At 39.3% G+C, this 13,499-nt stretch overlaps 1 protein-coding gene across 1 annotated transcript in view; it reads left to right on the plus strand.

Annotated features, from left to right (window-relative positions):
• The window catches only part of CLSTN2 (calsyntenin 2), a 367,428-nt gene that overhangs the window by 290,625 nt on the left and 63,304 nt on the right, over positions 1–13,499 (plus strand). The window lies entirely within an intron of this gene.

Genomic DNA, 13,499 nt, shown 5'->3' on the forward strand with positions numbered 1-13,499 from the left:
GATCCATTGTATGTAGCATCTTGCTTCAAACCAGCCATTGCCAGCACAAAAATGTGCCAATGGTGCTGATAAGTGCTGCAAATGTTCTTTCAGATTCCAATTTAAGGCATTTTTAATGTAATTGTACTATCCCAGTTAACAACAAATCTTGACAAATGGATTAAATTTTGTGCTGTGCACTACTTGAGACTGAAAACTCTTCTTATGCCAACTGATTGCTATAATATTGCTTTGTGCCTTTGTAAGCCTACTATGACCCTTAAAGAGGCATTGAGCTGCATTCAGAAATACCCCTCTTTGCATTTAATTTCAGTGATCAGGATGTGTGTGCTGCCATTTGCAGTACTTTTTTTTTTTTTTTTTTTTTTGCAGTGATATAAAATTATTGTAATTTTATTACAGGGTGGGATTTTCGAAGCAATCGGTGTTGATTTAACTTTAGTCCCATTAAAGCCAGTGGAAATTAAATATTGTTTACAATCAGAGACAGCATTAGGAAACAATGGAGACAGAACACGCTATGGATCAGCTCTAGCAAACTCTCCATGAAGCCCTATGAGAGTCAATGTGAGTTCCATACATAGAGAATGTGCACAAGCAGGTGCTATTTGCTATTTTCCTACTGCAGCAAGCTGGAACAAAAGTCCACATCAAGATGTCTTGTTTTTCTGAAGTTTTCATGTAGAAATTCTCTGAGAGCTTCAGGAAAAAAATGTATTCAATATTTAATTAAATATGAAAGTGAATAATAGAATCAGTCCCATTCTTCTTCTTTCTTTTTGTATTGCATTTATTTTGTGCTGTCCCTTGATTTCCAGTTATGACACTGAACTTTTTATGGAATATGCAAGACCGTATTATGGAAGTTGTCAGGCAAAGTTGGAGATTTGGGCAGCTGGGTAGGGGACATCTGTGGTTTTTTGGCTTCCAGAAAGTCAATTTAGTGTTTGGACATTCAAGAGGCATTTTAATTTTTTTTTGGCAAGGGGGAAATGATTGATGTAGTTTTTCTCCTCCCATTTACAAGCAATGACAGAAGCAACTTTAAATGTAGTGTGTGTGTGTAAGGTATAAAGATGTGTATTTTTCTTTAAAACTGTAGCAGGATAGTAAGCAGGAACAGAATGGGGAAAGTTTTAGGTAGAAAATCTGCCATGAATCAGAGACAAAGAAATTTCAGGAAGAATATTGTTATCCTAATTCTACTAAAAGTTCCTTGTTCCATGTTAGAAGAAAACAATTGTGTGGTTCTTTACAATAGTCACTAACCAGTGTCTCTAGCTAGACAACTGTTTGCTATTTTTATCTAGATATAATGAATAGATATTTTACAGAAGCTGGATTTTTCTTTGTTGCTGAAACAATGAGCATTGGCATTTAAACTGTAATCCATAAATGTACATTAACCCATTTAGAGGAAGGGAAGCAGTTTACACCTGTCTTAGAGCTATTGTTTCTGAATGTCTGAAGGCTCAGAAAGAATATTCTATATCAGTTTTCCACTTATTCCATGTCTGGAAGATTTTTTTCTTATTTTTGGGGGGGGGGGGGGGGCAACAATCAGGCCTAGCAATGAAAATTTGTAGCTCCTTGTGCAAATTCTGTGGCAAGGGTGTATTTCTTGGTTATCTTTGTAGCTGCAGAATTGTAAAATACACAGGGCCCTATCTATATGAATTAATCAAATGTTAATGGCCTGCAGTGCTTACATTTTGCAATTTACTGACAAGAAAAGTGGATTATCACGTTATTTCATCATGTGTGAGCTATGGTCCTAATTTAGTAGGACACATTGAAGTTACAGTGTGACAGCACATAGATATGCTGCAGTTACAGTACATAATAATCAGGGCTTTCAGGTGCTTTGACTGTCAATATGATAAAGCAGTTTAATTATTTAAAGCTGTAATTAAACCATCCATATTTTTGAAAGGGAATGTACACAGTACTAGCTGTTCAATCTGCATATTACAATTCTTAAATTTTACAAAAATGACTCACAATTCACCTGGAAACAACAGTTTGTGCACTCTTGTATTTGACAGCTGCACTAACATATAACAGTGAAAAAAAAAATATATATATATATAGTTCTACTTCATAGCCATATACATTAAACGTTTTGCATTTATTTGCTTGCAGCCACTGACCCTTTGTCTTATGTCAAGGGTTCCTCATTGTTCTGAGGGAGTGCTAGATAAGACCCATAGCTATGAGTATCCTGAAGCTTGTCCAATGATTGAAATACATTCAGCCTCAGGACATGGTAGATTACACTGTCATGTAAGTGCCTGAATTCAAGAGGGCTTGCAGCATTCCTCTCTGCTCAGTTTATGGCAGAGAGACTGGTGGGTGGTAAGAAGGTGATTTATGACCTTCTAGTGACATTTCTGCTGGCCAATTTCTAAAGCAGAATTAATGGCATCAGGAGGCCACTTTCGGTACAATGTTTACACTGAAGTTAGACACCCCCAGCTGGCCTTTGCCAGCTGATTTGGGCTTGCAGATCTTGGGCTGTGGGACTATTAACTGTGGTGTAGCTGTTCTCGTTCAGGCTGCAGCCTGCGCTCTGAGACCCTCCCACCTCTCAGAGTCCTAGACTCCAGAGTCCAGGCTCCAGCCCCAGCCCAGATGTCTATACTGTACTCAGCCCTGCAGCCCAAACCCCACATGCCTGTATCAGCCCTGGGTTTTTAATTGCACAGTGTAGATGTACCCTTTTACAGCAAGAGGAAAGGTGTGACAATGCTGGATGTGATGAGGGGAGAGAGCATAGTACTAATAACAATGAAATTCCTGTAAATGAAGAGGCAAGTGATGAACCATAGTTAGGGTCTGGTCCACATTCCAAAGAACTCAGTGGAACAGCTCAGTTGGAAAGGCTTATTCAAGGGATATGTAACATAGAAAGCTTGCAAGTCTGCTTGGAATTTCCCTTTGCCACATTATTATACATAACCACCGTGCCCATTTCACCGTTTGAGAAACTGAAGCACAGAGAAATTAAATGACTTGCCAAAGGTCACACAGCAAGTGTGCGTGAGAACAAGGTGCAGAACTCGGGTCTCCTAACTCCCCATTTCTGTGTTCAATCACTAAAACATTGTATACTATCTTAATGGATAACATTTTGAAATATATTATTGTAACTGTTAATTGTTTAATGAAAACGAGATCCCTGGTTTTATAATATCATGAAACTGTATGGAGCCCAGGGATATGGGGGCCCTGGATATCTGACACTCCCTTGTCACCACTAACGGTGATGGGTGAGGCAGCATCTCACTAAACCTGGAATGTCAGGCCACACAGGAAGTTCTGTTGCAGCACCCAAAGCCTGTGACCTTGTAATTGGCTCACACCACTATTTAAGCCAGGAAGTGACCTGGGTTGGCCATTTGAGCAATTGTGCAGATTTCTGCTGCTACCACATTGGACTCTGCACTTGCCTCTCTCCTGCAGTTCTGATCCAACCCTATTCCTGATTCCTGCTCTGCTCCTGACCTGCTCCTTAGCCCTAGCTCCCACCTTGCTCCTGTTCCAGACCTGATCCTTGCCTCTTTCCAGTTCCTGCCCTTTCATCTTGATCCTGACTATCAGCTACTAATCCTGGCTCTGACCTCCAGCTCTGACTTTTGACTGTTGGCCTTAACATTAGGTATCTGAGCCCAACTGCAATCCTCAGCTTCGATTCCTGGTCCTGACTCTGGCTCAATTCCATGGCTCTGGTACTTGGCAGTTGACTCCAGCTCTGACCCCCACTTCCATTTCCCAACCTGGATGCCTGCTCTTACCATTAGACCTGATTCATGCTCTGACCAGTAGATCAGACCTCCTACATCTCAGGTGCTCACACATGCTAGAGGCATTGAGTTCTGATGAAAATATATGGTTTTCAAGTCACAATGATCCTGTCACAGCCACTTTTTCATATCAAAGTTTTGAATGTCTGATCTCTATTGATCCCACTTGATTTAAAAATGTAGTTCTTGAATTTGTACCTTGATAAATCCTACCTATCAACTTTCAATATCAAGGTACACTGGTCAACAGCAAAATTATTTAGACAATTATGGATTAAATTATGGATTATTTTACAAAAAGGTCGTTAATTTAAAATGAAATAGTAGTCAAATAAATTTGATACAGCATGACCAATGTAGCAATTTCCTGCAATATCCTTAGAAAACCTTATTGAATTAAGTTTAAGTATCTTTGGAATCCATTGTATTAAAGGCAAAGATTATGTATTATTATGGGCCTGGTTGGTAACAGGACTATGTTGAACAATGTGGCAGACATGAACAATCTTTTGGGACAATGCCTATGAAGTGAATTCTTGGGAAATATCATGGGAGAGGTGGAATGCAAATTTCTTCCCCTCCCCCCAGTTATTCAAAAAATCTGCCTTTTGACATTATGCCCTGAGACAAGAACCATTGTCTGCTAATTACCTGTTCCCAAATTTGGGAGATGAAATTTGGGAGATGAAAGTAGGTGTGCTTGCTCTGAGTGGAAGCTTTTATGAACTTGTTACCACAGAAAAAACCTCTTGCTGGGGTTTGAAGGACTGACTCCTGTCAGAGCCCCTGCTGCAGTTGGGGGTGATCTCTGGCAAGCTTATTAGCTTTTCTCTGGAGTGTTTTCATCTTAAGAATAAATATACATGCTCAGAAAGAGCTATGTGGTCACTTATAACTGCTGTCAGTTACGTAACCTTTGAAGAGTGAGCCAAGTGCAGATGCTGTCTTGTATAGGCAGTCTAGCTTTTGGGAATATCACAGTGTAGGCAGGGAACGGTGCAAACTAGAAAAATCTTGGTGAGGAGGGCGGGAGACACGTGACTCCGCCCAAGAGAGGTGACTGCTAAGGAGCTGGAAGCACAGGGTACCCTTGCTGGTCTCTGGAGTGGGAATACAGATACAGTTGCCATGAACTGTGAATATAGGATGCATAAGTATTACATTTTAGGAATGTATATTCATACTGGGACCTTATAGGGTATTTTTCACAATCCTATTTTGTATAAAATGTAACAGATCAGTGATTATATGAAGAATTTTTACTTTATTGCCCATCATTTGCTGTTACAGTATTTCTGATCATCTTAATTATCAATTTAGAAAACTTAATGTAAGCTTTACTACACTGCATTGCCCCAGGGTGCCTTTTAATGTATGAAATGGATTCATACACACTGAAAATACAGATTATCTTTAGGGTAGCCTAGCTTTTCAAATCTGCTCACTTAATAACATATTAGTGCTATCTTAACCCGTAGCCAGTTACTTGAAATTCTTAATACACTGCATTTTTTATCAGCAAGATAACAGAAGTGATTTTTAAAAAAAAATCTTAGTGTGTGCAATGTAGACTAAATTCAAAATAAATTATTAATTCACTTTGCCAGTTTTGGCATTCTCTTAATGTAACCTAAATGAAGATGGAAATATTACATGAAAGTGAACAATTCCTATGTGCTAATGAATGGGTTTATGGCACTTGAGGGAATAGAAGAGTCCCACTCTATTTGATGCTATTGTAGATTCACTTTGATAGTTGTCTGCCCTAGAGAATTGCCTTTTCTCAGATAATAAATTAGCTATGTCCTCAAATGTGATTTTGGTATGAGAGATGTAGTGTAAATGTGATTTCTCACATTGTGTGCATCCTGTCTTCACACCCTACAGATACTTTTAGTCATCATCATGAAAAGTGTGTGAGAAAACATTTGATACGCTAATCCATTCAGGGACTTCAGTATCTTTTCTATAAAGCCAGAATGTGTCTGCTTTTTATGAAGAGGAAAAAGGTATAAAATAAAATGTAAATATTAATATAAGGTCATAGTTCAGAACATACTCTGTCATGTTTCAAGAATAATTACTTGGAAAAATAAATCTGAATATGAGATGCATAAACCAAAAGCCAGATATATAACTGTAGTGTGAAGGCCGAAAACTGCACAGTATGTGTCTCTTTAAATTACATTATTTTATAGATTCTGCATGTCAAAATATGTACTGGCAGTTTAAATTATTGCAGTTTTTACTATGTTTCTTAAGTGGCAGAACTATGAAAACTTTAAGAAGAGAGCAAAGTTCTATTTCCCATTAAGGAAGTACACATGGATGTGTTTGCGTACACATAGGGAGTATATATATTTATATCTGAAAATAATTTCAGTGTAATTTTTCCAAAGTAATTGTTGATGTATGGGTTGGATGAATGGACTATAAGATGGATAGAAAGCTGGCTAGATCATCAGGCTTAACTGGTAGTGATCAATGACTGGATGTCTAGTTGGCAGCTGGTAACAAGCGGAGTGCCCCAGGGGTTGGTGATAGGGCCGATTTTGTTCAACATCTCCATTAATGTTCTGAAGGATAGGGTGGATTGCACCTTCAGCAAGTTTGAAGATGACACTAAGCTGAGGGGAATGGTAGATATGCTGGAGGGTCGAGATAGGGTGCAGAGTGACCTAGACAAATTGGAGGATTGGGTCAAAAGAAAAATGATGAGGTTCAGCAAGAACAAATGCAGAGTCCTGCACTTAGGACGTAAGAATCCCATGCACTACTACAGACTGTGGACCAACTGGCTAAACAGCAGTTCTGCAGATCTGGAGGTTACAGTGGACAAGAAGCTGGATATGAGTCAGCAGTGTGCCCTTATTGCCAAGAAGGCTAATGGCATATTGGGCTGCATTAGTAGGAGCCTTGCTAGCAGATTGAAGAATGTGATTATTCCCCTCTATTCAGCACTGGTGAGGCTGCATTTGGAGTATTGCGTCCAGTTTTGGGCCTTCCACTACAAAAAAGGATGTGGACAAGTTGGAGAGAGTCCAGCAGAGGGCAACAAAAATTATTAGGGGGCTGGAGCACATGATTTACGAGGAGAGGCTGAGAGAACTAGGCTTGTTTAGTCTTTAGAAGAGAAGAATGAGGGGGGATTTGATAGCAGCCTTTAACTACCTGAAAGGGAATTCCAGGGAGGATGGAGCTAGGCTGTTCTCAGTGATAGTAGATGACAGAACTAGCAGCAATGGTCTCAATTTGCAGTGGGGAAGGTCTAGGCTGGATATCAGGAAAGCTTTTTCACCAGGAGGATGGTGAAGCACAGGAATGGGTCACTGAAGGAGGTGATGGAATCTCCGTCCTTAGAAGTTTTAAAGGTGTTGCTTGAGAAAGCCCTGATTTAGTTGTGGTTGGTCCTGCTTTGAGCAGGGAGTTGGACTAGATGACCTCCTGAGGTCCCTTCCAACCCTAATCTTCCATGATTCTATGACAAACTTTAGCTTTGTGAATTTAAGTTAACATATTCTATTATTTATTTTTAAAAATCTTTTATACATCATTATCAAAGACCTCAGCAATGTCCCATGATTTCTGTTTATAAAATAAAACCGAGTAAAGGGTATGAAGTCCTAGCTAGACTTAAGAAATATTTATTTCCTGTGAGATGTTACAAAGATCTTGAGGCCATTGATCAGAACTATTCCTTGGAATGTTTGTCTAAAGCTTGGTTCTGCTGCTGTGGACATTTGTAATAAACCTGAAGAGTACTGATAACAATATGGCAATTACAGAAGATTCTGAGATGGTTCTTTAAACATAGGTATTTTAAATATACTTCAGTTGAAGAGTGTGGTCTACCTTTACGGGATGTTGTAAATACTTATACCTGATTCTAATCTCAGTTGCATAGAGAGAAAAGGTCATCTAACTAAAAACTGTAGCTCATGCATGTGCAGTGCCTGATTTTATGAGATAGAGTATATGGGGTATACTTGCAAGTCCTGTATTTAAGATTAGAATTGGACCCCAAGGACCTTATCTTATCCTTTGGAGTAGTACACATTGTGATTTATGGGATGTCTGTACTTGATGGCTTAGGGAAGGGCTTAATCAGCATGTCATTTGTTCCCTTTGATATGTAAGATGCATATATGCTTAATGGTGTGTGGGGAAGTTATTGGTCAGGGTTAATTTTACTACCAATTTGACCTATAAACATATGGTCATAATTACTTTTTATTACCTAATGGGATGGATGCTCAGTTGTATAATACACATGCACGGTTTTATAATCTCTTATTCTTCTTATCTCTATGTGCACTTGATAGATTTTGATAAATGTCTTATCAGGCCCAGACAGCTGTACTTTAAGAGGACACAAAAACTATTCCAATGAGACATTATAGCAAAAACTAAACTATTATCAAAGCTCCTGCACCAGCAGGGCACTTTCACTAAGATCTCCTCCTTCATGAAAGGATGTGCTGTTTGTGTCAGGGGTTCTCATCTCTGGTGCTGCCTTGGTTTCCTTTAATGAAAAACAGGAACTTTTTAAAAATGCACAGCTGACTCAAGGGTCTCACTGAGCGCGTTGAAGGGGTGGGACTGAGTGGGTGAGGAAGAGGTCGGGAAAGAGCAGGGGTGAAGGAGCTGGGAGCTCTCAGGGAAAGTGGCTGAACAAGAGATAGGTATAGAGGGGTCTTTTTATTTTCCTGGTATGTAGCAACTAGGGAGGGAAAGGAACTGCTGGAGATTGCAGGGAGTGGCTTGAAGGACAAGGCTGAGGGCACAGAAGGAAGAAAGGTGGGGTAGGGCTGGGGATTGCTGTTAGAAAAGAGGGGAGGAAAAAAGAGGTGAAGCTGGAGGGGCAGGAAGGGGGGATGGTGCCAGTGGGCAGAGCTGGAGGCTTCTGATAGCAGGTTATCAGCTAGACTTAGGGTGACCAGATAGCAAGTGAGAAAAATCAGGAAAGGCGTGGGGAATAATGGGTGCTTTTATAAGAAAAAGCCCCAAATATCGGGACCATCCCTATAAAATCGGGACATCTGGTCACCCTAGGTAGATTTGTCAGGGCAGCACCATTATAATGTGGAGAGAAGCATTGCCCTGAGCTATTGCAGGGACCTACAGGGTATTGGAGAGGAAGCACCTCCCTGTGGCAACAGGTTTACTATCACTGCATACCCGCAGAGGGTGAGCGACTGAAAACTCTGGTTAGAGAAGGACAGCAGCATCTAACGGGACTCTACTGAGACAAAAGTGTAAAGAGGAAGAGGTTAGGAATGGTTTTTCAGAGCAAGGGGCATGTTGCCATTCCAGTGTGCTTCCGGTTGGGTCAGTATACAATCACTAAGCAATCAGCCAAAGAAAATTCTTTACACATTTGAGTGACTCCCTCATTGCACTGACTCATTTCAGCCAAGATAATTGCAGCATGCAAATTTAACTGTATGGGTCTGTGGTGATTGATTGAATTTACCTCTAATGTAACAGCAACACTGCTCAAGGCTGACTTGAACTTTCGAACTGTCTTTCACTGTGAGTATAACAATTATATACAACAGTTAATAATATGGTTTAATTACAATATCTTCAAATGTATCCATTTCCAGAGTTTTCAGTGAGATGTGATTTGGGAAATTTAAACTGGCAGTAATGAGCCCTTTGTTTGCTGGACAGACTGTAAAAATGTGGCACTTACAGGGATTTCTTAAAGATGTCTTAGAGCCAACTTTAATTAACTTAACTCTTAAACTAAGTAGCAGCTGAAAATACTCAGAAAAGTAAGTCTTTACTCACAAATTCAGGGTTGTAACTTTGCAGACAATACAGTATATTATTTGTACAGAACAAAGTGATTAAATCACTCGGTGTCAAAAAGAGAACCTGACCATAACTAGGCAGTTGTGAACAGAATAATTTAAGAAGTGGGGGGAAAAAAAAAAAAAGCCCCCAAACTCTTTTGATGTTGGAGAAATCAAGGTAAAATTTTGTAATCGTAGTTTTAGTGTTCATACTTCATCTCTGTACTTCTAGTGCAAAAAAGGTTGCTTTCCTACCAATATTCCTTCTGATCAAGCCATAGGTTCTATAAATGTTGCGAGAATTTTCACTTTGCAAGATTTCCAAACCAAAAGGTTTGAGATAAATTGGTATATGCACTTTAGTAGAGTTGGTTGGGAAATGTATTTTTTCCCCCATGAAAAATGTGGATGAATATTGTCTTTCAATCTCATTAAAAATTGTACTTTGAATTTTTTTTTTAAATTTTTGCTGAAAACCCCCAAACCATTGTTTTGTTTTTTGTTTCAATTCTTGGCAGCCAAAATTAGGTAAATCTTCAGTTGTTGTTGTTTTGTTTTTATGACGACCCCAGATGTTTGATAAAAATGGGATGTTTTTCATGAAAATGTCTGTTTGATCAAAAAGCTGTTATCTGTAGAATAACATTTCAGTAGCAAAATTTCAACCAGCTGAACTCTTTAGATAAGCGTTAGACCTTTTGGATATTTAGGCTAACCAAATCTGTAAACCTTCCAAGGTTTGCCTTTCACTAAAAGTAATCTAGACACTAAGGAGAAATTCTGCCTTCAATGACACCAATATAAATCTAGTGTAGCTCCAAAGAGGACAGAATCTGACCCTTAATGCTTGCTCACTTTCTCCTAAAAGCACAGCTAGCATGGTTGTAGTTAGCACTGAAAGAATGCCATCTACTGACTAAAGAACACTATTCTCTGACTGTATCGCAGGTATAACAGGTACTTAATTAACTTGTCTCTGTATGGTACCTAACATATAAAGAGTCTGTCTCTACATAATTCCAGCTATGTAATTAAATGGCCAGCAGTTACCATTTAAGTCAAGAGACAATGCATAATATTTGGGTTGTGTAATTTAACAAAGTTATCTTTTATTATAAAAACAGAAGGATGAAAATATTAACATTTTTCATTTTACAGAAACTAAGAAGGTGCCAAAATATGAATCTTTGCCACTTTCTGGTCTAAACAAACTAGCATTCACTGTCTCTTTGCAGTTATGGAGCTCTAGGCCCTAGTCTTCAGAGGAGCGTATAACACTGATTTGGGAGGATAGGTATATATATCATGTATATATATCTCTCTGCGTACATAGCTATCTCCATCTCAGCTAAACAAAAGCATCATTTAGAATTAGAATAGGGCCTCCCACATGAATGACTATTATGTTTTTCAGGAGACATTCTCTCAATATAACATGAAAGTTTTGAAGGAGCAGGGAAGCCTTTATCTCTGCTATATACTCTGGCCCTTCAGCAGAACAAAAATCTTTCAAGTAAAGCACCTTCCCAATCATGTGAAAATTGAATACAGTCCATTGCCTGTCTGAACGTCACATTCTTTTGGTGAGGTATTCAAAGGAACCCGCTCAGGCAATGTCAATGTCACCTTAAGAGATAGTAAGCCTTTGAAGAAGGACCTGCCAAATGATGTAAAGTCTTCAAAGAAGCAGCAAATATCATTTACAGTGAGAGAGGTCATTATCCCAGTGGGATATTACTGGAGCTCTTTTTTCCCTATGTACCTCTTACTAAAGAGGGAATCCAAATATTTTCAGGTTACAACGTGAGAACTGAGACATAAAGACTAGATATTTATCAAAGAGATGAAAAGGAGCATGTAGTACTTCCAATAGTGTTTTAACAAATATAGGGCAAGTCTGTGTCTTGGACTGACACAGCTGCACCCTGAAGTGGTGGCGAGGCAAAATCTTACCTTACTGCTGCCTGGATCACAGCTCTGGGAGTTGCGAGGAGAGCAGGAGATGTGTCCCAGGTCTTCCCCCTCACAATCAAGCCTTCTTTCTCCCATGTGCCACCATCAGGGACAGAATAGACTGCACTCTCTCCAGGGTTGTAGTAACTTACTTCCCTCACAGTGCAGCTTGCTTCCCTTCAGTGGCACCACTGTTGTTCTCAAGAAGAGAAGTACTTGCTTACTTGCTTTGCGGGATTGGGGCCAGAGTTCTCAGCAATTTAAGGATAAAGCCCACAAAGCACAGGAGATCAAGGCATTCTGGTCTTAAATGTAATCCTGTATTTGATAGCCAGCACTGTGATCCAAATTTTTGGCAGATATCTGCTCCCTCTGCACCAATTTATGCAAAAGGGGAGCTTATAATTCTTAACATCTGCATTGCTATATCCAGTCTTTTATTTAAAGATTTGTTCTCAAAGCCCCAAAATGGGAAGCTACATGTATATTCTGTTTCAGAAGAGGAGTAGTTAAATCTCAGGAAAAAATTGTAATCTTCCCTTCCCACACCTCCTCCGAATATTCTCCAGAAAGGGAGCAAATAGCCAAGTATCTGAAATGTCTCTGCTAACCCTGTTTGTGAGGATTTGCATAACTAATACCTGAAGAGATAATAGCAAGGTTTTAAATTTATAGCCTTATTTCCAAGCACATGTTTCTGGAAATGAAAACATTTAACAAATTCAGTGGAATGAGTTCTATTTTCCAAAGGGGCAGAATTTATTATTTAAATTATTCATGGGAGGATTATATATAAGTACAAAGATATGTGATATACGATCTAATTTATTATTATATTACCAAGAAGATCTTTAATTGGAGCACTTTGCTTTTTTCAAGGAGTAAGCCAATTCACGTAATATTGTTTCTAAAATTATATTTATGTATAGCCAAGCTCCATAACATGGGAGGTTAAATAGAAAATTTCTAAGAGTTCATATACAAAATATATAATGTTACCGAGTAACCTATTTGTTTAATATATGGGTTATAGTCTACACAGAGTCCTTGAATAAAATCATAGCTTTAGTATTCTCTCTTTAGGAATGACCATATTGTACGGACAAGACTTTGGTTATTTGTGGAACTGGGTGGGATGAGGCCCAGATATGAAATTCCTTTGGTAAGCATCCTTTCTCTGTGAAGTCAGGAGAAATTGGAGAATGTAGCATCATTGTCTGTCTTGCCTGCTAACTCTCAGCAACTAAGAAGATGTGTTTTTAATAAAAGGAAAATGAGAGCTTATTAAATGAACAAACAAACAAAACCTCCTCCCCCAAAACAAAATGCCTGTTATTATGGCCTATTTACTGGTTATTTACAACTTTTAACTCCTGATGCCAATAAGTATCATTGACCCAGATTGTCCCATAGACATCTGCCTGCAGAACTCACCCCTTACAGGTGGAAGAAAAGGAAGTGGGACTGCGGGGCTAGATGTCTCCATGGTACCCTACCATCTACCTGTGACCCTGCAGACTGTTCTCTACAAGGCGGGGCTCTGTCCATTACCCCCCTCCCCACCCCTCACTGTCTGCACAGAGTGCCTTCGGAAAAGGTAATTCAGCATGCAGATGCCACTCCTCATGGAGAAAATTCTTTTAAATGGGGATCCTGAAAGAAGCCATTAGAGTCAGGGTGTGGCTAGCAAGGCTCCAGTGTCCTCTGGGCGGATGTGCAGCACCACTGTCTCCCCATGGATGGTATTTGCCATCTGCAAATCCTGAAGATCAACAGGGTTTGGAGGTGGAACTAAGATGTCTTCTGTGGAGGAGGAGGAGGAGGCTACTGTTTCCTTTATCAGCATCTATTTTCATGGATTGTTTAAAAGAACAATACAAATACCCTATGTCCTTGGCTATAACCTAGACTAAAATAACCACAATCCGGATTGGGTTTACTTTAC

This window comes from Emydura macquarii, unplaced genomic scaffold (assembly GCF_026122565.2).
Source record: "Emydura macquarii macquarii isolate MOO-44397 ecotype Brisbane River unplaced genomic scaffold, CSIRO-AGI_Emac_v2 contig_499, whole genome shotgun sequence".
NCBI classification, from domain to species: Eukaryota; Metazoa; Chordata; order Testudines; family Chelidae; genus Emydura; species Emydura macquarii.